This window comes from Bos javanicus, chromosome X (genome assembly GCF_032452875.1).
Source record: "Bos javanicus breed banteng chromosome X, ARS-OSU_banteng_1.0, whole genome shotgun sequence".
Taxonomy (NCBI): Eukaryota; Metazoa; Chordata; class Mammalia; order Artiodactyla; family Bovidae; genus Bos; species Bos javanicus.
In genome coordinates, this window is record NC_083897.1 from 130,741,250 (window position 1) to 130,765,933 (window position 24,684).

Consider the following 24,684-nt stretch of genomic DNA (forward strand, 5'->3'; position numbering starts at 1 on the left):
GTATGTATCACAGAGCGGTGATGAATGCAGGCTGAAGATGGAGGCCCTGGGGTCAAGCCCTACCTCTTCCAATTCTAATTGGTTGTGTAATCTTGTGCAGTGTATCCTTTTAACTTCCCTGCACTTCTGTTTCTTTCTTCATTAGTAAAAGTCAGAAGAATAATTACATCAACTTAAGAGGGTTGTGAGGGTGACTTGAGCTCAAATAGTGAGCCCTGAGAATAGAGCCAGAACTTAGGAAAAATTGTTAAATGTTACTTTTAACGAGAAAACACTCATTTTGAGCAAGGAGAAGCTCTATTAGATAAAATTAAACCCAGCTCTTTTCTAGGCAAGCTGCTAAGAGTTGCGGTGATTTTTATCTTTCCCTGACTTGTCACTCTGTGTCCCAAACCACTTTCCCTTAGTTCCAGTTGAGCAGGAAAAGCTGTTTCATCTTTGGCAGTTCTTCCAAATTCAGTAGACCGTGACTGGTCATTTAGAAAGTTAATGAACAATTGATGGCTCATGTACAAATGTACAAAACCTCATCATTTTTTCTCGCAACCTTTGATATAAACAAGTGGACACCATGATGTTAACCCTTAGAATGTACATGGAGTCTCTTATTCACCATGTTTTAGAGGGAGACTGATATGAGCCCTTGGAGTGCCTAGAAGCAACCTTCCAGTACTTTACAAAATCTTGTGAATAGGAGCACAGGGCTGAACTGGGAAGAGCACTTTTGCTTTTACTGGACTGAAGGAGTAGAAATTTTGCTTTTTCAGCTCAACAAGATTCCACCACCTTAGTTTGAATCAATTGGATATATGGAGAGGGTCTAAGAGGGTTATGGAAGAAAGGGAAGAGGAACTAAAAAGGCTCTTGATGAAAGTGAAAAAGGAGAGTGAAAAAGTTGGCTTAAAGCTCAACATTCAGAAAACGAAGATCATGGCATCTGGTCCCATCACTTCATGGGAAATAGATGGAGAAACAGTGGAAACAGTGACAGACTTTATTTATTTGGGCTCCAAAATCACTGCAGATGGTGACTGCAGCCATGAAATTATAAGATGCTTACTCCTTGGAAGGAAAGTTATGACCAACCTAGATAGCATATTCAAAAGCAGAGACATTACTTTGCCAACAAAGGTCCGTCTAATCAAGGCTATAGTTTTTCCAGTGGTCATGTATGGATGTGAGAGTTGGACTGTGAAGAAAGCTGAGCACTGAAGAATTGATGCTTTTGAACTGTGGTGTTGGAGAAGACTCTTGAGAGTCCCTTGGACTGCAAGGAGATCCAACCAGTCCATTCTAAAGGAGATCAGCCCTGGGATTACTTTGGAAGGAATGATGCTAAAGCTGAAACTCCAGTACTTTGGCCACCTCATGCGAAGAGTTGACTCATTGGAAAGACTCTGATGCTGGAAGGGATTGGAAGCAGGAGGAAAATGGGAAGACAGGATGAGATGGCTGGATGGCATCACTGACTCGATGGATGTGAGTTTGAGTGAACTCCGGGAGTTGGTGATGGACAGGGAGGCCTGGCGTGCTTCAATTCATGGGGTCTCAAAGAGCTGGACACAACTGAGCGACTGAACTGAACGGAACTCAACTAAGAGGCTACCATCTCTGCTCCCCTAATTTACTCCTGTAACTCTGTCAGCTCTGATGTTGTAAAAAAGAAAGAAAGAAAGAAAGAAAGAAAAAAAAGGCCCACTATTTATAAAGTACTCCTCAGTTTTGCAAATTGTCTCAAAATTTAAACATGGACTAAGTGATAGATGGTATTTATGAATTGTTCATTATTTTCTTAACTGTAATATTAGCACTGTGGTCATATGAGGAAAACAAAGGAAAACATTTTCCTTCCTTCTGTCCTTCCTTTGAGACGCATATTAAAGTAAAAAGGACATAATATCTGAGATTTGCTTTACAGAAAACTTGAAACCCCTCAAAAAAAGTTTGGGGGGTACCTGATCAAACAAGAATGTCAGGGCATTGGTTGTTGGGTCTGAGTAAGTCTGGAGTAGTTACTTGTAGTCTCTGCTTTTACATAATTTGGAAATTTTCCCAACAACAAAACAGGTTTTGGGAAGTTCCCTAGTAGTCCAGGGGTTAAGTCTTTGTACCTCTATTGCAGAGGTTTCAGGTTTGTTCATTGGTTGGGAAACTAAGATCCCGCAGGCCATGCAGGGAGTCCAGAAAGAAAAAAAAACATGATTTTCTATTTTTAGGCACTGTTTCTCAATCTTGCCTTGGCACCCCCACCTGAGCAATAGGCTGGCATTATCCCTTCCCCAATCCTGTAAAGTGGTTTCTCTACCAGTGTGCAGGTGTGGATTGCAGGTGCAGTTGAAATAGAGACCCTCTCAGCCCTTGGAGCAGTCATAGGACCTAAGGCAGAGGGTGGGGCTCTTGGAGCAGTCAGAATTTCTGCCCTGGTAGCCTGGGGCCATAAGTAGCCTCAACCTGATAATCACTGTCTTTGAGACAAGGGGTGAAAAAACACTGACTCAAGACTGTTCCTGTTAAAAAGTAAATATTCCTTGGGAGGAGTTGACTCAGCAAGCTATCACCAACTCTTAACAAGTCAAATGCTTCAGCTATCAACTCTCCTGATCCTGACAGCTGAGTGACACCTCCCCTGGATAATGGGTGAGTTTTGGACTATGGCCAAGATTGAGTGGGATAAGACCCTGGGAAAACCAATGAGCTGGGCTCCGGAATGAAGTTGGCCTGAGGGGAAATGGGAAGGAAAGATGCTGAGCAGTTAGAGCTCGGTGGTGGTGGTATTGGGAAGAATTGTGGGCAGAGGTGTCCCAGGGAACCCCAGAAGGAAGAAGTCACATACTCTGATTCATCTCAGAACAGAGCTCCTTCTAGGCTACTTCATAGCGGTGTCATGTAATAGTTCCACATGGAGAAGTAGCTCACCAACAACTTCCCAGGTCTTTTACCCACCCCCCCCACCCCAGTTTTATGTACACCTGAAATTTTACCAAGTAGTGAAAGGCCTGTGCTCAGGGGAATTTTTCAGTTCAGTCCAGTCATTCAGTTGTGTCCGACTCTTTGTGACACCATGGACTGCAGCACACCAGGCTTTCCTGTCCATCACCAACTCCTGGAGCTACTCAAACTCATGTCCATTGAGTCCGTGATGCCATCCAACCATCTCACCCACTGTTGTCCCCTTCTCCTCAAGCCTTCAATCTTTACCAGCATCAGGGTCTTTTCCAATGAATTAGTTCTTTGCATCAGGTGGCCAAAGTATTGAAGCTTCAGCTTCAGCATCAGTCCTTCCAATGAATATTCAGGACTGATTTCCTTAGGATGGACTGCTTGGATCTCCTTGCAGTCCAAGGGACTCTCAACAGTCTTATCCAAAACCACAGTTCAAAAGCATCAATTCTTTGGTGCTCAGCTTTCTTTATGTCCCATTTCTCACATCCATACATGACTACTGGAAAAACCATAGCTTTGACTAGACAGACCTTTGTTGGCAAACTAATGTCTCTGTTTTCAGGTTGCTGTGCAGGTTGGTCATAGCTTTTCTTCCAAGGAGCAAGCATCTTTTAGTTTCATGGCGGCAGTCACCATCTGCAGTGATTCTGGAGCCCCCCAAAATAAAGTCTCTCAACAGTTTCCATTGTTTCCCCATCTATTTGCCATGAAGTGATGGAACTTGATGCCATCATCTTAGTTTTCTGAATTGAGTTTTAAGTCAGCTTTTTCACTCTCCTCTTTCACTTTCAAGAAGAGGCTCTTTAGTTCTTCTTCGCTTTCTGCCATAAGGTTGGTGTCACCTGCATATCTCAGTCAAACTTCAAGTGAGTTTTTATCCTTTTGTTTTCATTTGGGTTCCCTCAGAAGCAGAAACTGAAACACTATTGTTGGGGGAGTAGGGGTGGGAATCACACTAGCCCTGGACTGATTTCCTTTCCTTTGGAGATTTTTTTTTTAATATAAGAAATGAATACACTTCCAGCTTATTTAAGGCCCAATTATTCTGGATTTTGATAACTTACAACCAAAGTTCAGTTCAGTTCAGTTCAGTCACTCAGTCCAACTCTTTGCAACCCCATGAACCACACCACACCAGGCCTCCCTGTCCATCACCAGCTCCTGGAGTCCACCCAAACCAAACTTTATCCCAACGAATTCAGAATCCTATCAAGACTGGGAAGATCTGCAGGATAAGTTCAACTCAAAGGCTACAGCAAACACTTTGAGGTGAGCCAGGGAAGCTAAGGTCTTTCCAAACCAAAGAGGCAGGAATGAAGTCAACAAAGATTCAGGGGCTGCAATGAGACGAAATGAGCCAACAGAATGTTGGGGAGAGAGCTGGAAGTCCCTTCTATACCTAGACTGTGGTGCTTAAAGGTAGAGAGCACAGAAAAGAGAAGATTAGAAGTTAGGATGGCTAAGACTTTGTGATCAATTAGGCATCAGGGGTGAGGAGAGGGAAGAGTGAGGGAAAGATGTCCCAGGTCTGTGGCTTGGGAAACTGGATAGATGGTGCTGCTATTTTGAGCGAGGGCACTCAGGGGAGAGAGAGATTTAGAGAGACGATCAGATTTGGAGAGGTGAGTTTTGGACCCACTGGGGTTAAGGTGCTCATGGGAGATCCGAGTGGAGATATTTTTAAGCTGCTGGATGTGGACTCTACAAGGAGAGCAGGGCTAGAAATATTCATCTAGACCAGTCAGTCTATAGATGGGCTTCATGGCAAGGATATGTTGAGGACGGTGAGGAAATTGTGTGGGATGAGAAGACAACAGTTGGCTTGTTACCAGCACCTAAGCATAGGAAAAAAGGCCAAGCAACCTATGAAGAAGGAAGGGAATAAGTGGCAAGAGAAGAGGGCAGAAAAGGAGTGGGGTGGTGTATTCCAGTATCCAAGTGAAGGAGGAGTTTCAAGAGGGGTCATCAGCAATGTGAAATAACAAACAGAAATGTCTAATAAATGCTGTCAGTGCCAAGCCTGCATTTCCTCAGCTCTTACCAGTGTATGTAGCCAGGTTTCCAACTGCCAGAACCAGCATCTCTTTGATTCTGGTCTTTCTCTGGTTTCTAGAACCTGCTCTGTCCATCGACTTGGAGGGCTAGAAATGCCAGGGAATTAAGGCATACCACTTCCCCTCAAATAGCCATCAGCTGATGGTTGCTGGAAGCTGGTGTACAACTATTTCAGCTACCTTGCCCCTTGAGCAATGTAACTCTGAGATTCAGATTCTACACTACTTCCCAGAGTTCCCTGGAAAAGGATTCAGTTCTGGTTGCACACCACACTGACTTGTTTAATAACACACTCTGTGTTGACTTTCTTCCCTTGCCTTCTCACTTCTTCACTCCTTTACCTGTATTTCCTGGGATCTCCTTGCAAACAAATCACTTACACTCGAATTCTTGCCTCAGGTTCTACTTTTAGGGAAACTCAGATTATCTAGAAAGATAAGGCCTGGGAACCATCTATGGGAACGGGTTTCTGATAGCTAGCTCCATTGGTGACTTGAGTGAGAAAGTTGGGAATGGAAGGAGAAAGTCTTCATTTCAGGGAGATAAATAAATAAGAGAGGAATGATGGAGAAGATACTTCAGAAGCAAAGTTATCACGACTTACCCGGTGGTCCAGTGGTTAAGACTCTGCCTTCCAATGCAGGGAGGCTTTGGTTCAATTCCTGTTTGGGTAACTCGGGTCTTAAATACTGCAGACTGTGGCCAAAAATTAAAAAAAAAAAAAAGGCAAAGTTACCAACTGAAGAGACAGAATGGTGACCTCACATTTCGGATCAATAGGATTTAACCCCTCTTGCTAATCGCACCCTAACTACTGTGAGGGCTCACATTTCTCCAACGATGCCCTGTCTTGGAGAAATGTGGTATTGCCTCTGGTGGAAGTTAATGGGCCTGCTCCCTCACCCTGATGTGGGCAGGTGACCTAGGCTAGACCATGGGACGCCCTCTCCCAAGTGTTTGAATCCTAAGTGATATAAGACTATGAAGACTAGTGAGGTCATTTATCACAGCACTCTGGTGCTAAACAGACTTTCCCAAACATTTTTGTCTCAAAAAACCTTGCAACTAATTAACTTTTGCTCCAGGTTGCCAGTGGCAGTTTGTGCGCCAAGAATCCTAATTAATAAAACAGGGCTAGAAAAAGGATTTCACAGAATGAGAATGATTTGTTTCTACTCATAATTTTTGCTTTTCTGAAAAATCTCTTTAATAATATAAAGCTTGTTTTATTGCACTTTTTGCATCTTTCTCTCCTGCACACCTCAGTTTTATTGAGCTATAATTGACCTGTAACCTTGCATGTGTTTAGGGCAGCAGTCCCCAACCTTTTTGGCACCAGGGACTGGTTTCATGGAAAAAAAATTTTCCATGGACCAGAGTCGGGGTGGGGAGATGGTTTCAGGATGATTCAAACACATACATTTATTGTGCACTTTATTTCTATTATTATTACATCAGTTCCACCTCATACCTTCAGGCATTAGATGCTGGGGATTGGGGACCCCGGATTAAGGTGTACAATGTGATTTTGTACATGTAGATATTGTAAAATGATTACCACAGTAAGGTTAGTTAACACACCTATCACCTCACATAGTTAACTTTTGTGTGTGTATGTTTGTTTGTGGTGAGAAACATTTAAGACTTACTCTTCTAGCAACTTTCTAGTATAGAATATAGTATTGTTAACCACAGTCAGTATGCTGTATGTCTCCCTATTTCTCCTCCTGCCACCCCTCTCCTAAAAGCTCCTGGCAACCACTATTCTGCTCTCTGTTTCTCTGCAGTCAGCTTTTTTGTTAGATTCTACATGTAAGATGACACAGTATTTGTCTTTATCTGACTTATTTCACTTAGCGTAGTGCTGTCAAGGTTGTCACAAATGGCAGGATTTCCTACTCTTTTATGGCTAGTTCCTGTGGTCATGTATGGATGTGAGAGTTGGACTGTGAAGAAGGCTGAGCACCGAAGAATTGATGCTTTGGAACTGTGGTGTTGGAGAAGACTCTTGAGAGTCCCTTGGACTGCAAGGAGATCCAACCAGTCAATTCTGAAGGAGATCAGCCCTGGGATTTCTTTGGAAGGAATGATGCTAAAGCTGAAACTCCAGTACTTTGGCCACCTCATGTGAAGAGTTGACTCATTGGAAAAGACTCTGATGCTGAGAGGGATTGGGAGCAGGAGGAGAAGGGGATGCCAGAGGATGAGATGACTGGATGGCATCACTGACTCAATGGACGTGAGTCTGGATGAACTCTGGGAGTTGGTGATGGACAGGGAGGCCTGGCCTGCTGTGATTCATGGGGTCGCAAAGAGTCGGACACGACTGAGCGACTGATCTCATCTGATTGTGTATACCTGGAGAAGGCAATGGCACCCGACTCCAGTACTCTTGCCTGGAAAATTCCATGGATGGAGGAGCCTGGTGGGCTGCAGTCCATAGGGTCGCTAAGAATCGGACAAGACTGAGTGACTTCACTTTCACTTTTCACTTTCATGCATTGGAGAAGGAAATGGCAACCCACTGCAGTGTTCTTGCTTGGAGAATCCCAGGGACAGAGGAGCCTAGTGGGCTGCCGTCTATGGGGTCACAGAGTCGGACACGACTGAAGTGACTTAGCACCATTGTGTATACCACATCTTCTGTCTCCATTTATCTGTTCATGGATACTTAGGTTATTTCCATCTCTGTTTGTTGTGAATTACAATGCTGCGGTGAACATGGGGGTGAACATATATCTTCAAGATAGTGATTTAATTTCCTTTGGATATATAAATCCAGAAGTGGGATTGCTGCATCATTCAGTTCAGTCACTCAGTTGTGTCCAACTCTTTGTGACCCCATGGATTGCAGCACTCCAGGCTCTCCTGTCCATCACCAATTCCTGAAGCTTGCTCAAACTCATGTCCATTGAGTGAGTGAGGCCATCCAACCATCTCATCCTCTGTTGTCCCCTTCTCCTCCTGCCTTCGATCTTTCCCAGCATCAGGGTCTTTTCCAATGAGTCAGTTCTTTGCATCAAATGGCCAAAGTATTGGAGTTTCAGCTTCAGCATCAGTCCTTCCAATGAATATTCAGGACTGATTTCCTTTAGGATTGACTGGTTTGATCTCATAGGGTAGTTCTACTTTTAATTTTTTTGAGGAATCTGCATATTGTTTTCCATAGTGACTGAACCAATTTATATCTCTACCAACTGTGCACAAAGCTTAGATTCTCTCTACATCCTTCCCAACACTGTTTTCTCATGTCTTTTTGATAATAACCATCCTGTGTGACATGATACCATATTGTGGTTTTGATTTGCATTTCCAGGATGTTTAGTACATACTTTTCGTGTACCTGAGAGGCCATTTGTATATACTCTTTGGAAAAATGTCTATTCAGGGCCTTGGCCCATTTTAAAATTAGATTATTTTGGTTTTATGCTATTGAATGGCATGAGGTCTTTACATATTTTGGATATTAACCCCTTATCAGATATATGGTTTGCAAATGTTCTCTCGGTTCCTTAGGTTGCCTTTTCCTATTGTTGATTGTTTCCTCTGCTGTAGAGAAGCTTTGTAGTTCGATGTATTTAAAAAAATTTTTTTATTCAATGTTTCTTTTGCTTTTGTTGCTTATGCTTTTAGTGTTTTGTTTTTGTTTTTTTTTTCAATAGCTCACTCCTTTATTGTTGAATAGTATTCCTTTGTTTGGATGTATCAATTTTTTTTTTTTTTTACTTTACAATATTGTATTGGTTTTGCCATACATCAACATGCATCCACCACGAGTGTACACATGTTCGCCATCCTGAACCCCCCCTCCCACCTCCCTCCCCATACCATCCCTCTGGGTCATCCCAGTGCACCAGCCCCAAGCTTCCTGTATCCTGCATCAAACCTGGACTGGCAATTCATTTCTTATATGATATCCAAAAAGTTATTACCAAGACCCATGTCAAGGAGATTTTCCCCTGTTTTCTTCTAGGAGTTTTATGGTTTTGAAGAGGAAAAGTTAAACTTTTACATAACTGCCTTCTCCTTCTGCTTCTGCTTCTGCTTGGCTTGCCCCTTGCAAAGTCTAGATCATGTAGGTCACATAGTCTCAGAAAGTGGGGACTTGAAATACTAGGAACTAGAGTTTATCCTACTCACCTTTGTCTTGCTCTTTGCAATCGCCCAGCCCCTGCAAACCTGCTTAATCATGCCTGTCCAGGCCAGGCATCCCTCTCCCCATCTTGACTGCTATTCCTGAGAGTGAAACCCCTTAGTTTAAACCAGCCTATTAACAGCTAGTGTTGCCCACTACAGTCTGTCTATAAAAACTCTGTAATCCCTTTGTTTCAGGTGTTAACTCCTCTGGGCCCGCCGGCATAACAAACCTGAGTTCTCCAACTCTCCGAGCGTGGTGCTTGGTTTCTCGAGTACTGGTTTCTGCAACAGTTTCAAGTCTTATATTTAAGTCTTTAATCCATTTCAAGTTAATGTTTGTAAGTGGTATAAGATATGGGTACAGTTTCATTCTTTGGCATGTCAATGTTCAGTTTTCACAACATTTATTGAAGAACTACTCAGATTTTTTTTTTTTCCTGATAACCTGTGTTCAATGTGGAAAGTTAAGAAAGTACAGGAAAGTATTCTGAAGAAGGGTGGAAAAACACCTTATAATCCCATTGCTCAAAGGCAAATACTATTGATTTAGTTGCGATGGTACCATGTATGCAATTTAGTATACAGTTTATGGAATATGGCATACTTCTTTTTTAAAGGTTAACATAACATACATCATTTCTTTATTTCAATAACAACTTCTAAAATACAATTTTAATGAGTCAGAATGTTGTCTTATGGATATAACATACATTTCTAAAAATTTTCCACCATCATTTAATATTCTGTCTCTCTCAAAACTCTTATCATAAAAAATAATTTCCGGAGCAACTCCTTTCATAAATCTTGGCCTGGCAGTTCTGATTCTGTCTTCAGGCTTGATTCCCAGAAGTGGAGTTATTGTTTCAAAAGGAATGAACATTTTAAAAGCTCCGGAGAGATTGTGTCAGAATGTCCAGATAATAAATACCAATTTATATTTCCACCACTGATCTTCATGGGATATTTTTTTTAATGGTTAATGTGACAGAGGCCAGCTATTTCATTTCTTCTTTCTTTGATTTGGATTGATTCAGGTTCCTTCCTTCTGAATTATCTTTGTACTAATATTTTTCTCAGGGATTTATATGAACTCTTTATTAAAACTATTAACCTGTTTCATTTCTGAAAACATGTTCCTGTTTCATTGTTTACCTTTTCAGCTGATTATGATACTTTTAGCTATTCAACCATTTACATTTTATACAGTTAACCTCAGGAAACATTTTCCTTATGAAAATATCTTTGAGTTTTTCACTGTTTTAAGCTTGTAAAGCCTTCCCTCATCCCAATTTTTAATAAACATTCATTTTAGATAGTATGTCTTGAATTTTCTGTTAAGTAATATTTCCCACATGCTGTCTTTTGCCCACTTAAAAAAATTAGTTCATTTTTTATTGAAGGATAATTGCTTTACAGAATTTTGCTGTTTTCTGTCAAACCTCAACATGAATCAGCCATAGGTATACATACATCCCCTCCGTTTTGAACCTCCCTCCCATCTCCCTCCCCATCCCACCCCTCTAGGCTGATACAGAGCCCCTGTTTGAGTTTCCTGAGCCATACAGCAAATCCCCGTTAGTTGTTGGTTTTTTCCCTTAAACAGGGATTAGAGTCCCCTCAAGGCCTAGACAGTAAAGAGTCCGTTTACAAAGTGGGAGAGCCAGGTTCGCTCCTGGGGAAGCATCTCCCGGAGAAGGGAATCGCCACCCACTGCAGTATTTTTGCCTGGAGAATTCCACGGACAGAGGTGCCTGGAGGGCTACAGTCCACGGGGGTCGCAAATAGTCTAAGCACGACTGAGTGGGTTCGGGACTCTTATTTCACTCGACAGTAGAGTGAACGTTCTCTGTGTCAAATGCAGCACCCATATATCATTATCTTTAGCCGTCAAGAAAAGCCTTATTCAAAAGAAATCAGACGCAAAGTGTCGAGGAGGAGAAAACATGGAGTCAGGGGCCTGGGAACAAGGGACGGGAAGCTGGCTTCATGGGAGCTGTGGCAGGGACTCAGCATTCATTTGCATAACCAGAAGGCACTGCATGCAATACAGTTTCCATTTACTATTTCAATTTATTGTAGATTTCTTTTAAATGTAGTATTTCGAAGAATGACCCTTCATCCACTTTCGTGAAAAGATCTGCAGACACTTGACCCAGACTTGCCCTTGCCATGCCTCACCCTCACTAAGTAGGAGTGAGCATTCCCTCGTCCATATGTGTACAGGCACAGTGGGGATATAGAAAGCCAACACCCTAATTTTTGGAGGTCTTGTGAGAGAAACAAGGCCAACATTGTTGTATGCAAAAACAGACCTTGAGGAGTGAATGTTCTGAGGCAGGGTTTATTCCTGGGGTTTCTATACTTAACAGTTTTCTGTGTGTTTATCGTTTGAAATCATGAGGTTAGGTTTCCGTCTTCTCAGGGGACACTCTCAGCCATGTCCAACTATTTTGTAACCCCGTGGACTGCAGCACTTCAGGTTTCTCCGTCTATCATCCACTCTCAGAGCTTACTCATACTCATGCCCTTCGAATCAATGGTGCAATCTAACCATCTCATTTTCTGTCGTCTCTTTCCTCCTCCAAACTTTAGTCCTTCCCAGCATCACAGTCTTTTCCAGTTAGTCCATTCTTTGCATCAGGTGGCCAAAGTATTGGAGTGTCAGTGTCAGCATCACTTCCTCCAATTAATATTCAGGACTGATATCCTTTAGGGTGCACTGGTTGGATCCCTTTGCCATCCAAGGGACTCTCAAGAGTCTTCTCCAAGACCATAGTCCAAACCCTGTGACTTTGGACTGTGATTTTTTCAATGATTCGGCCTTCAGCTTTCTTTATAGTCCAACTCTCACATCGGTACATGACTACTGGAAAAACCATAGCTATGACTGGATGGACCTTTGGTGGCAAAGGAATATCTCTCCTTTTTAATATGCTGTCTTGGTTGGTCCTAGATTTTCTGCCAAGTAGCAAGCCTCTTTTAATTTCATGGCTGAGGTCACTGTCCTCTGTGATCATTGTACTTAGTTTTAATATAAGTTTAATATTATATCTGTTACAAGTTTGTCAGCAAGGAAATTACCTCGAGTGAAGAAACTTCTAAACAAACGTAAATGAGATATGAGCCTTTACATAAACTCTGTTAAGAATAATGACGCTTTAGGAATGTCTGTCTAAAATAGTCTCTCCAGATTGGTGTAGCCAACCCAATGTCCAAGGAGCTGTGGCTGCATGGGCGCAGGAGGGCCTAGAGGAGCTATGCCATGTTGAAGGTCAGGAAGGGTGGCGGTGAGGAGCTACCCCTCATCCAAGGTAAGGAGCAATGGCTGTGCTTTGCTGGAGCAGCCGTGAAGAGATACCCCCCCGCCCAAGGTAAGACAAACCCAAGTAAGACGGTAGGTGTTGCAAGAGGGCATCAAAGGGCAGACACACTGAAACCATACTCACAGAAAACTAGTCAATCTAATCACACTAGGACCACAGCCTTGTCTAACTCAATAAAACTAAGCCATGCCCGTGGGGCAACCCAAGATGGGCAGGTCATGGTGGAGAGATCTCACAGAATGTGGTCCACTGGAGAAGGGAATGGAAAACCACTTCAGTATTCTTGCCTTGAGAACCCCATGAACAGTATGAAAAGGCAAAATGATAGGATACTGAAAGAGAAACTTCCCAGGTCAGTAGGAGCCCAATATGCTACTGGAGATCAGTGGAGAAGTAACTCCAGAAAGAATGAAGGGATGGAGCCAAAGCAAAAAGAATACCCAGCTGTGGATGTGACTGGTGATAGAAGCAAGGTCCAATGCTGTAAAGAGCAATATTGCATAGGAACCTGGAATGTCAGGTCCATGAATCAAGGCAAATTGGAAGTGGTCAAACAAGAGGTGGCAAGAGTGAATGTTGACATTCTAGCAATCAGCGAACTGAAATGGACTGGAATGGGTGAATTTAACTCAGATAACTATTATATCTACTGCTGCGGGCAGGAATCCCTCAGAAGAAATGGAGTAGCCATCATGGTCAACAAAAGAGTCCAAAATGCAGTACTCGGATGAAATCTCAAAAACGACAGAATGATCTCTGTTCGTTTCCAAGGCAAACCATTCAATATCACAGTAATCCAAGCCTATGCCCCAACCAGTAACACTGAAGAAGCTGAGGTTGAGCGGTTCTATGAAGACCTACAAGACCTTTAAGAACTAACACCAAAAAAAGATGTCCTTTTCATTATTCAGGACTGGAATGCCAAAGTAGGAAGTCAAGAAACACCTGGAGTAACAGGCAGATTTGGCCTTGGAATACGGAATGAAGCAGGGCAAAGTCTAATAGAGTTTTGCCAAGAAAATGCACTGGTCATTACAAACACCCTCTTCCAACAACACAAGAGAAGACTCTATACATGGACATCACCAGATGGTCAACAGCAAAATCAGATTGATTATATTCTTTGCAGCCAAAGATGGAGAAGCTCTATACAGTCAGCAAAAACAAGACCAGGAGCTGACTGTGGCTCAGACCATGAACTCCTTATTGCCAAATTCAGACTTATGTTGAAGAAAGTAGGGAAAACCACTAGACCATTCAGGTATGACCTAAATCAAATCCCTTATGATTATACAGTGGAAGTGAGAAATAGATTTAAGGGCCTAGATCTGATAGATAGAGTGCCTGATGAACTATGGAATGAGGTTCATGACATTCTACAGGAGACAGGGATCAAGACCATCCCCATGGAAAAGAAATGCAAAAAAGCAAAATGGCTGTCTGGGGAGGCCTTACAAATAGCTGTGAAAAGAAGAGAAGGTAAAAGCAAAGGAGAAAACGAAAGATATAAACATCTGAATGCAGAGTTCCAAAGAATAGCAAGAAGAGATAAGAAAGCCTTCTTCAGCATTCAATGCAAAGAAATAGAGGAAAACAACAGAATGGGAAAGACTAGGGATCTCTTCAAGAAAATCAGAGATACCAAAGGAACATTTCATGCAAAGATGGGCTCGATAAAGGACATAAATGGATGGACGTAACAGAAGCAGAAGATATTAAGAAGAGATGGCAAGAATACACAGAAGAACTGTACATAAAAGATCTTCACGACCCAGATAATCACGATGGTGTGATCAATGACCTAGAGCCAGACATCCTGGAATGTGAAGTCAAGTGGGCCTTAGAAAGCATCACTACGAACAAAGCTAGTGGAGGTGATAGAATTCCAGGTGAGCTATTCCAAATCCTGAAAGATGATGCTGTGAAAGTGCTGCACTCAATATGCCAGCAAATCTGGAAAACTCAGCAGTGGCCACAGGATTGGAAAAGGTCAGTTTTCATTCCAATCCCAAAGAAAGGCAATGCCAAAGAATGCTCAAACTACCGCACAATTGCACTCACCTCACATGCTAGTAAATAATGCTCAAAATTCTCCAAGCCAGGCTTCAGCAATATGTGAACTGTGAACTTCCTGATGTTCAAGCTGGCTTTAGAAAAGGCAGAGGAACCAGAGCTCAAACTGCCGACATCCACTGGATCATGGAAAAAGGAAGAGAGTTCCAGAAAAGCATCTATTTCTGCTTTATTGACCATGCCAAAGCCTTTGACTGTGTGGATCACAATAAACTGTGGAACATTCTTCAAGAGATGGGAATACCAGACCACCTAACCTGCTGCTTGAGAAATTTGTATGCAGGTCAGGAAGCAACAGTTAGAACTAGTCATGGAACAACAGACTGGTTCCAAATAGGAAAAGGAGTGCGTCAAGGTTGTATATTGTCACCCTGCTTATTTAACTTCTATGCAGAGTATATCATGAGAAACCCTGGACTGGAAGAAGCACAAGCTGGAATCAAGGTTGCCGAGAGAGATATCGATAACCTCAGATATGCAGGTGACACCACCCTTATGGCAGAAATGGAAGAGGAACTAAAAAGCCTCTTGATGAAAGTGAAAGTGGAGAGTGAAAAAGTTGGCTTAAAGCTGAACATTCAGAAAATGAAGATCATGGCATCAGGGCCCATCACTTCATGGGAAATAGATGGGGAAACAGTGGAAACAGTGTCAGACTTTATTTTTCTGGGCTCCAAAATCACTGCAGATGGTGATTGTAGCCATGAAATTAAAAGACGTTTACTCCTTGGAAGGAAAGTTATGACCAACCTAGATAGCATATTCAAAAGCAGAGACATTACTTTGCCAACAAGGTTTTGTCTAGTCAATGCTATGGTTTTTCCTGTGGTCATGTATGGATGTGAGAGTTGGACTGTGAAGGCTGAGCACCAAAGAATTGATGCTTTTGAACTATGGTGTTGGAGAAGACTCTTGAGAGTCCCTTGGACTGCAAGGAGATCCAACCAGTCCATTCTGAAGGAGATCAGCCCTGGGATTTCTTTGGAAGGAAAGATGCTAAAGCTGAAACTCCAGTACTTTGGCCACCTCATGCGAAGAGCTGACTCACTGGAAAAGACTCTGATACTGGGAGGGATTGTGGGCAGGAGGAGAAGGGGATGACAGAGTGTGAGATGGCTGGATGGCATCACTGACTCCATGGACATGAGTCTGGGTGAACTCCAGGAGTTTTTGATGGACAGGGAGGCCTGGCGTGCTGCGATTCATTGGGTCCCAAAGAGTCGGACACAACTGAGCGACTGATCTGAACTTCTAAGTGTTGTTTGTGCTAAACTAAGTGTTGGAAGTCTATTAACTAGATAAGTCATTTTGCAAATAACATAAGATTTTGAAACATTTACTACTGAACACTAATTTCCTCTTACAGAGAAAGTATAGAGATTTGAAATTAAAAATGAATGATGTTTTGTGCCATCCTAAATGTTCTAAGAAAACAGGTTTTAGAAATTATCACTGGTATTCATGCTCACCAATCCATAAAATGCTAATAGAAAAGTCAGTTCTTGGTAGCTTAAGGGGAGTAGGGAGTGTGTTTTTGGTAAAGAAGGTATGAGGAATGGAATTGCATTTTGTGAAGGGAAAAGGAAGTAAGCCACCTGACTTATAGGTGGCTTTTTAGGATGGAAGAACACAGTAATGGGTACAGAAAGTGATGAGGTTTGTGAAAAGTGAACCATGAGGAGAGAGTTTTGTATATGGTTACGACTAAGTCTAAAATAAAGTTAATTAAGTTTACCTTTTAAGTAAAGTAAAGTAGCTCAGTCGTGTCCGACTCTTTGCAACCCCATGGACTGTAGCCTACCAGGCTCCTCTGTCCATGGGATTTTCCAGGCAAGAGTACTGGAGTAGGTTGCCATTTCCCTCTTTTAAGTAAAGTAAGCTGGAGCAAAAACTTGAATTTAGCTTCTGTCTCTGTTAAGAGGACACCTTTTCTTCAGATACAGAACTGCCTTTGATAAAAGATTTAAGTCTCTTTATCTCTTAAAAGGTCTGCTCTGAAATCCTTTATTTTTATTTTGGCTAAGTAAATAGCCATTGTTTCACAATGACCTATGAGCCTATCTGATTAAGTGTTCTAAACCTTTTTGATATTTGTTGACAAAACTTCCTAAATCGTTCTAATGAAGATTTCTACCTAACATTGGGATGCTTTATAGGGCCCCTGAAACATCCCAAAGAGATATATTACACTAATTAGGTTCATTTTGTATCCGGAATTAGATGGCAAGTATTGTCAAGTGAGTAATAAGTTTCGGGTTATATTGTATGGTAAATGTTCAGTTCAGTTCAGTCGCTCAGTCATGTCCGACTCTTTGCGACCCCATGGACTGCAGCATGCCAGGCCTCCCTGTCCATCACCAACTCCCGGAGTTCACCCAGACTCATGTCCATCGAATCAGTGATGCCATCCGGGCATCTCATCCTCTGGCATCCCCTTCTACTCCTACCCCCAATCCCTCCCAGCATTAGAGTCTTTTCCAATGAGTCAACTCTTTGCATGAGGTGGCCAAAGTACTGGAGTTTCAGCTTTAGCATCATTCCTTCCAAAGAAATCCCAGGGCTGATATCCTTCAGAATGGACTGGTTGGATCTCCTTGCAGTCCAAGGGACTCTCAAGAGTCTTCTCCAACACCACAGTTCAAAGGTATCAATTCTTCAGCGCTCAGCCTTCTTCACAGTCCAACTCTCACATCCATACATGACCACAGGAAAAACCATAGCCTTGACTAGACGAACTTTGTTGGCGAAGTAATGTCTCTGCTTTTGAATATGCTATCTAGGTTGATCATAACTTTCCTTCCAAGGAGTAAGCGTCTTTTAATTTCATGGCTGCAGTCACCATCTGTAGTGATTTTGGAGCCCAGAAAAATGAAGTCTGACACTGTTTCCACATCTATTTCCCATGAAGTGATGGGACCGGATGCCATGATTTTCGTTTTCTGATTGTTGAGTTTTAAGCCAACTTTTTCACTCTCCACTTTCACTTTCATCAAGAGTCTTTTTAGTTCCTATTCCCTTTCTGCCATAAGGGTGGTGTCACCTGCATATCTGAGGTTATCGATATCTCTCCCGGCAATCTTGATTACAGCTTGGGCTTCTTCTAGTTCAGCGTTTCTCATGATATACTCTGCATATAAGTTAAACAAACAGGGTGACAATATACAGCCTTGACGTACTCCTTTTCCTATTTGGAACCAGTCTGTTGTTCCATGTTCAGTTCTAACTGTTGCTTCCTGACCTGCATACAAATTTCTCAAGAGGCAGTTCAGGTGGTCTGGTATTCCCATCTCTTGAAGAATGTTCCACAGTTTATTGTGATCCACACAGTCAAAGGCTTTGGCATAGTCAATAAAGCAGAAATAGATGCTTTTCTGGAACTCTCTTCCTTTTTCCATGATCCAGCAGATGTTGGAAATTTGATCTCTGGTTCCTCTGCCTTTTCTAAAGCCAGCTTGAACATCAGGAAGTTCACAGTTCACATATTGCTGAAGCCTGGCTTGGTGAATTTTGAGCATTACTTTACTAGCATGTGAGATGAGTGCAATTGTGTGGTAGTTTGAGCATTCTTTGGCATTGCCTTTCTTTGGGATTGGAATGAAAACTGACCTTTTCCAATCCTGTGGCTACTGCTGAGTTTTCCAAATTTGCTGGCATATTGAGTGCAGCACTTTCACAGCATCATCTTTCAGGATTTGGAATAGCTCAACTGGAATTCTATCACCTCCACTAGCTTTGTTCATAGTGATGCTTTCTAAGGCCCACTTGACTTCACATTCCAGGATGACTGGCTCTAGGTCAGTGATCACACCATCGTGATTATCTGGGTCGTGAAGATCTTTTTGTATAGTTCTTCTGTGTATTCTTGCCATCTTTTCTTAATATCTTCTGCTTCTGTTACGTCCATCCATTTATGTCCTTTATCGAGCCCATCTTTGCATGAAATGTTCCTTTGGTATCTCTGATTTTCTTGAAGAGATCCCTAGTCTTTCCCATTCTGTTGTTTTCCTCTATTTCTTTGCATTGAATGCTGAAGAAGGCTTTCTTATCTCTTCTTGCTATTCTTTGGAACTCTGCATTCAGATGTTTATATCTTTCGTTTTCTCCTTTGCTTTTACCTTCTCTTCTTTTCACAGCTATTTGTAAGGCCTCCCCAGACAGCCATTTTGCTTTTTTGCATTTCTTTTCCATGGGGATGGTCTTGATCCCTGTCTCCTGTACAATGTCACGAACCTCATTCCACAGTTCATTAGGCACTCTATCTATCAGATCTAGGCCCTTAAATCTATTTCTCACTTCCACTGTATAATCATAAGGGATTTGATTTAGGTCATACCTGAATGGTCTAGTGGTTTTCCCTACTTTCTTCAACATAAGTCTGAATTTGGCAATAAGGAGTTCATGGTCTGAGCCACAGTCAGCTCCTGGTCTTGTTTTTGCTGACTGTATAGAGCTTCTCCATCTTTGGCTGCAAAGAATATAATCAATCTGATTTTGCTGTTGACCATCTGGTGATGTCCATGTATAGAGTCTTCTCTTGTGTTGTTGGAAGAGGGTGTTTGTAATGACCAGTGCATTTTCTTGGCAAAACTCTATTAGACTTTGCCCTGCTTCATTCTGTATTCCAAGGCCAAATCTGCCTGTTACTCCAGGTGTTTCTTGACTTCCTACTTTGGCATTCCAGTCCTGAATAATGAAAAGGACATCTTTTTTTTGGTGTTAGTTCTTAAAGCTCTTGTAGGTCTTCATAGAACCGCTCAACTTCAGCTTCTTCAGTGTTACTGGTTGGGGCATAGACTTGGAGTACTGTGATACTGAATGGTTTGCCTTGGAAATGAACAGAGATCATTCTGTCGTTTTTGAGACTGCATCCAAGTACTGCATTTTGGACTCTTTTGTTGACCATGTTGGCTACTCCATTTCTTCTGAGGGATTCCTGCCTGCAGTAGTAGATATAATGGTAGAAAAAGTAGTAGTAGAAAAAGTTGGCTTAAAGCTATATAGTAGTAGAAAATGTTGGCTTAAAGCTCAACATTCAGAAAACTCAGATCATGACATCCAGTGCCATCACTTCATGGCAAATAGATGCGGAAACAATGGAAACAGTTGAGAGATTTTATTTTCCTGGGCTCCAAAATCACTGCAGATGGTGACTGCAGCCATGAAATTAAAAAATGCTTGCTCTTTGGAAGAAAAGCTATGACCAAACTAGATAGCATATTAAAAAGCAGAGAGATTACTTTGCCAACACACGTCCATCTAGTCAAAGCTATGGTTTTTCTAGTAATCATGTATGGATGTGAGAGTTGGACTATAAAGAAAGCTGAGTGCCAAAGCTGAGGTTTTTGAACTGTTGTGTTGGAGAAGACTCTTGAGAGTCCCTTGGACAGCAAGGAGAGCCAACCAGTCCATCCTAAAGGAAATCAGTCCTGAATATTCATTGGAAGGACTGATGCTGAAGCTCCAATACTTTGGCCACTAGATGCAAAGAACCGACTCATTGGAAAAGACCCTGATGCTGGGAAAAACTGAAGGTGGGAGGAGAGGGGACAACATAGGATGAGATGGTTGGATGGCATCACCAAACTCGATGGGCATGAGTTTGAGTCAACTCCAGGAGTTGGTGATGGACAGGAAGGCCTGCCGTTCTGTAGTCCATTGGGTCACAACGAGTTGGACACGTCTGAGTGACTGAACTGAATTGAATTTCATAGTCTAATGTGATGGACAGGGAAGGCTGGTGTGCTGCAGTCCATGGGGTCGCAAAGAGTCACTGAAGTGAACGGAACTGAATGAGTACGAGGAATATTCCAGCTATTTTGGGGAAGAGTGGGGATTTCCAGAAATTGGGCCACTGCTCTCACTTTTTGTCTTTCTGGTGGGCCTTGGAACTCTCATGGTGCCTGTGGGTATGTAATTGACCATGATGATGTGTTACAACAAGCTTATACTGAGGCTCAAAGTCGACTGGAAGTCAACTTATCCACCATCTTGCACCTAGTTGGTTTTTAATCAGTTTATGTCATGTTCTCGGGCTCTGTCATTCTTTTAAAGGTTGTGCCCTGCCCCCTACCCTCCTGTTTCAAAATCAGTTCTCAAACCTTTTTCTCAATCTTCAGTTCTTACCTGGGGATTGGAGATAAGGTGGTGGGGGTGACCGTAAAGAGAAGCTTTCAGCATCTTCTGGACTTATTGGAAAACTAGGAATTCTTCCTCCTCCCAGGAAACCCTTTCTTAAAGTCCTCCCTTTCCCTCCTCCCCCACCCTTTCTCCCACAACTTCCCCTGCAGCAATTCAGGCTACAATTGTCAGAGTACAATGAGGCTGAAGCCCAAGAAGGGTCATGCAAAGGCTGTGCTAGATGCATACAATTAGAATATCTACATGGGAGGCAGAGTCAGGGAATGTGAATGTATAAAAAAAATCTCCAGGTAATTCTTATTTGCAAGCTATAGTGGAAGACATTGTACCACATCATAAAAAGTTGGCAGCAAAGTAGAAAGTCAATTAAATATTTAGTTTAATGAAAATAATTATTGGAAATATGATTACTAAATTGAATGCAAAATCCAAAGCCAAATCTTAAAAAAGAACATTTATATAATAAATTGACTTCCCTGGTGGCTCAGAGGGTAAGGAGTCTGCCTGCAATGCAGGAGACCTGGGTTTGATCCCTGGTTTGGGAAGATCTCCTGGAGAAGGAAATGGCAACTGACTCCAGTATTCTTGCCTGGAATCCCATGGATGGAGAAGTTTTATGACCCTAGGCTACATTAGTAAATATGAGAATTTTTGGATGTAAAAGCAAAACAAGACAGCCAAAAATAAAGCCTATTAATTCTTGAATGGGTGATATAAAAAAAATTACTCATTTGCTCTTCATTTTGACAACTGAAGAAGCATAGTTTAAGGGTTACATGTAATGAACTTAAAGGCAGTCACTACTAGAATTAAGAACCACCTTTCAAATTATCACCAAAGAAAAGAAAACAATGCAAGTGAGAAGAAAATGTAGAAAATATAGCAAATGAGCCAAAAAGAGAGTATGACATAGATTCCAGAAATAGGAACAAATGCATCAATTCTTATGCTAATTGTAAATGCTTTACACTCTGTAATAAAGTCTTGCTCAGACTAGGCTAAAAACAAAATGATTATGTGCTGCTTATAAAAGACAACCTGAAATGTAATTACACACGGTTAAAATTAAAAGGGTTAATAAAGACATTAATTCAAAAGTGGGCAAAAGAAAGTAAACAAGTGGGACCTGATTAAACTTAAAAGCTGTGACCAACCTGCACAGCATATTAAAAAGCAGAGACATTACTTAGCCAACAAAGGTCCATCTAGTCAGTGCTATGGTTTTTCCAGTGGTCATGTATGGATGTGAGAGTTGGACTATAAAGAAAGCTGAGTGCCAAAGAACTGATGCTTTTGAACCGTGGTGTTGGAGAAGACTCTGGAATGTTCCTTGGACAGCAAGGAGATCCAACCAATCAATCCTAAAGGAAATCAGTCCTGAATATTTATTGGAAGGACTGATGCTGAAGCTGAAACTCCAATATTTTGGCCACCTGATGCAAAGAACCGACTCATTGGAAAAGACCCTGATCCTGGGAAAGAATGAAGGCAGGAGGAGAAGGGGACAACAGAGGATGAGATGGTTGGATGGCATCACCAACTCAATGGATGAGTTTGAGTAAACTCTGGGAGTTGGTGATGGGCAAGGAGGCCTACTGTGTTGCAGTCCATGGGGTCGCAAAGAGTCAGACACGGCTGAGCAACTGAACATAACTGATGCAGAGAGTAAGACGTTGAATCAGGTAAGCATTCTGGAGATTATTTAACCTTAAACAGTCATCCATCACACAAGGAAAAGACATTTGAGGAGGTGAACTTTCTACTACACCATTCAGATTACTAGGAATGATGCAACTCAACATTTTGACAACACTATATTTTAATAAAAGTAAAGAAATTCTTGGCTTCTGCATCTAGTAATGGTATATTAATGGTAATTAACAGATGATAGTCAATATAGCTAAAGTTATAAGATACAAGCTTTAAAATAACTATGATTACTCTTTTCATGTAGTTTAAGAATGAGACAAGAAATTTAGGCAAAGAACTTTAAAAAATATTAACTAAAAAACTGAGTAAGAGGGAAGCACTTCTGAAAGGGTGAAGAGAATGCCTAAGAAAATGTGGAGGACCAACACATACACTGATTAAAAAAAAATGTCAAGTTTTTCTGAACTCTGGAAATTAACCAAAGTTTTAGAACAATCATGAAAAATGTTTTTTCCAAGAAAAGTGGCTCAATCTCCTTAAGATCAGCAAGCTTAGTGGTATTTTAACTTGTCCATCCCTTTCTTCCCTGTTCTTTGATAACCTTGAAAACCAACAGCCTTGACCTACTGCAGCTGTGAAAACCAGCAAACAAACCACCACAGGATGGGCAGAATAGGTTTGGAGTTCTACAAATGCCATATTCTCAAGTGTTACTATTTGAGCTGACAGCTCCCTTCAAAGCCCCATTCTCAGGGTCTGTCTTTATTTGGCCTGGTGTAGGCTTCACTCTGGGTGAGCAGCCCAATGCCTAGGGCATGTGTCCAAAACAAATGGGGGCTGGACTTCCCTGGTGGTCCAGGGGCTAAGACTCCACACTCTCAATGCAGGGGGCCAATCCCCAGTGGGGGAACTAGACCTCACATGAGGAAATTAAGATCCAAGATTTCAAGTGCCACAACTAAGTCCTGGCACAGCCAAATAAATAAATATTAAAAAAGTTATTTAAAAAATGTAGGCTCCAGAGTTCTGTGTTTGAATCTCAGTTCTTCCACCTCTCGGCTGTGGCTCTGGACAACTCACTGACCCTCTGTATGCCCCCACACTCTCATCTGTGAAATGGGATTGTGCGGGAGTGTAAATGAGATTGCAAAGGACTTACAATAGTGACTAGCACTTAGTAAGTCCTCAGTACACCTGAGTGACAGTTACACGGGACCTTACTCTTTGAATTCTAATTCCACTTCAAGTAACCTAACAAAAGAAAAGCACAAGGAGGGAGTCTGCATGTGTTCCACATGTGGTACACGTCCTGCTGGGTCGATTTGGGGGTTCATGCTGGTAGTAAGTCCAAGAGGTTGACAGACTTTTCAAACATCTCACTGAAGGTCACCAAATGTAAAAAAACACCGATAAGGATGCTAACAAATTCACTTCGACTTTCTACATCCCACAATATTGTGAAAAGACGTGTGTAAACTCCATTTTCATTACCCAGTGGTTTGTGGTGAAGATTGAAGTGGACTCAAGTAGCAAAAGCACTAAGAGGCTCTGAGAATTCTAACATTCCCTCTCTCTTCACTTTCTGGATGTGGATTTGGGTTTCTTTTCTCAAGTGACCTGGGTGGTGAACAGATTGTTCCAAGAGCATGAGGCAATTCTGTTCATGGTGTTCCCTGCTGCTCTTTTTCTAGGAAATCCACTTGTGTTCTAAGAAGATGACTGCATTCACCTCTGCCCTCAAGCAAGTCATTGAAAAGCTGAGCTAAGGCCAAAGCGTCTCCAAAACAGTTTTATAGAGATTCAGATGCATAAAAGACTCAGAAAGTACCGAAGAGTCTTAGAAACAATCGATGGACATGCTGCCCATCTAATGGAATTCACTCCATATGCAGGCATATTTACAGCACAACAATACCTCACCTGACTTCTTAGGCAATGAGGAAACTTACATTCCATAATTTCTGAAAAATTGGAGCTAGATCCTTTGGGTGCCCAAATCTTTCATTTTAACCCTTTTATTTAAAAAACAAAGAAATGTTTCTGAAGTGTGATCTACACTGGCTGCTTTCTTTAAAAGAATATGGAAATTTATTTCATCAAGGGGGACATCATCTCCAGCCTCTCACTACTAAGACTCAGCTTGAGCACATCTCCTTCCATTTGGGGCAGCTCCACTTAAATCCTCCTGTGTCCCAGATGGAGATGCCACCAAGCACACAATCCCTTAGAGAACCAGCCTCCACAGCACCATCTCTCAGGCCCCGCTCCATTTAGCCCTGGAGTCCCGTAGATTTTATCATGTGACTGTTTCTCCATTTCTATCTGTCCTCCAATGGCCCCCATTTCCGGAGCTCACCACCCCCTC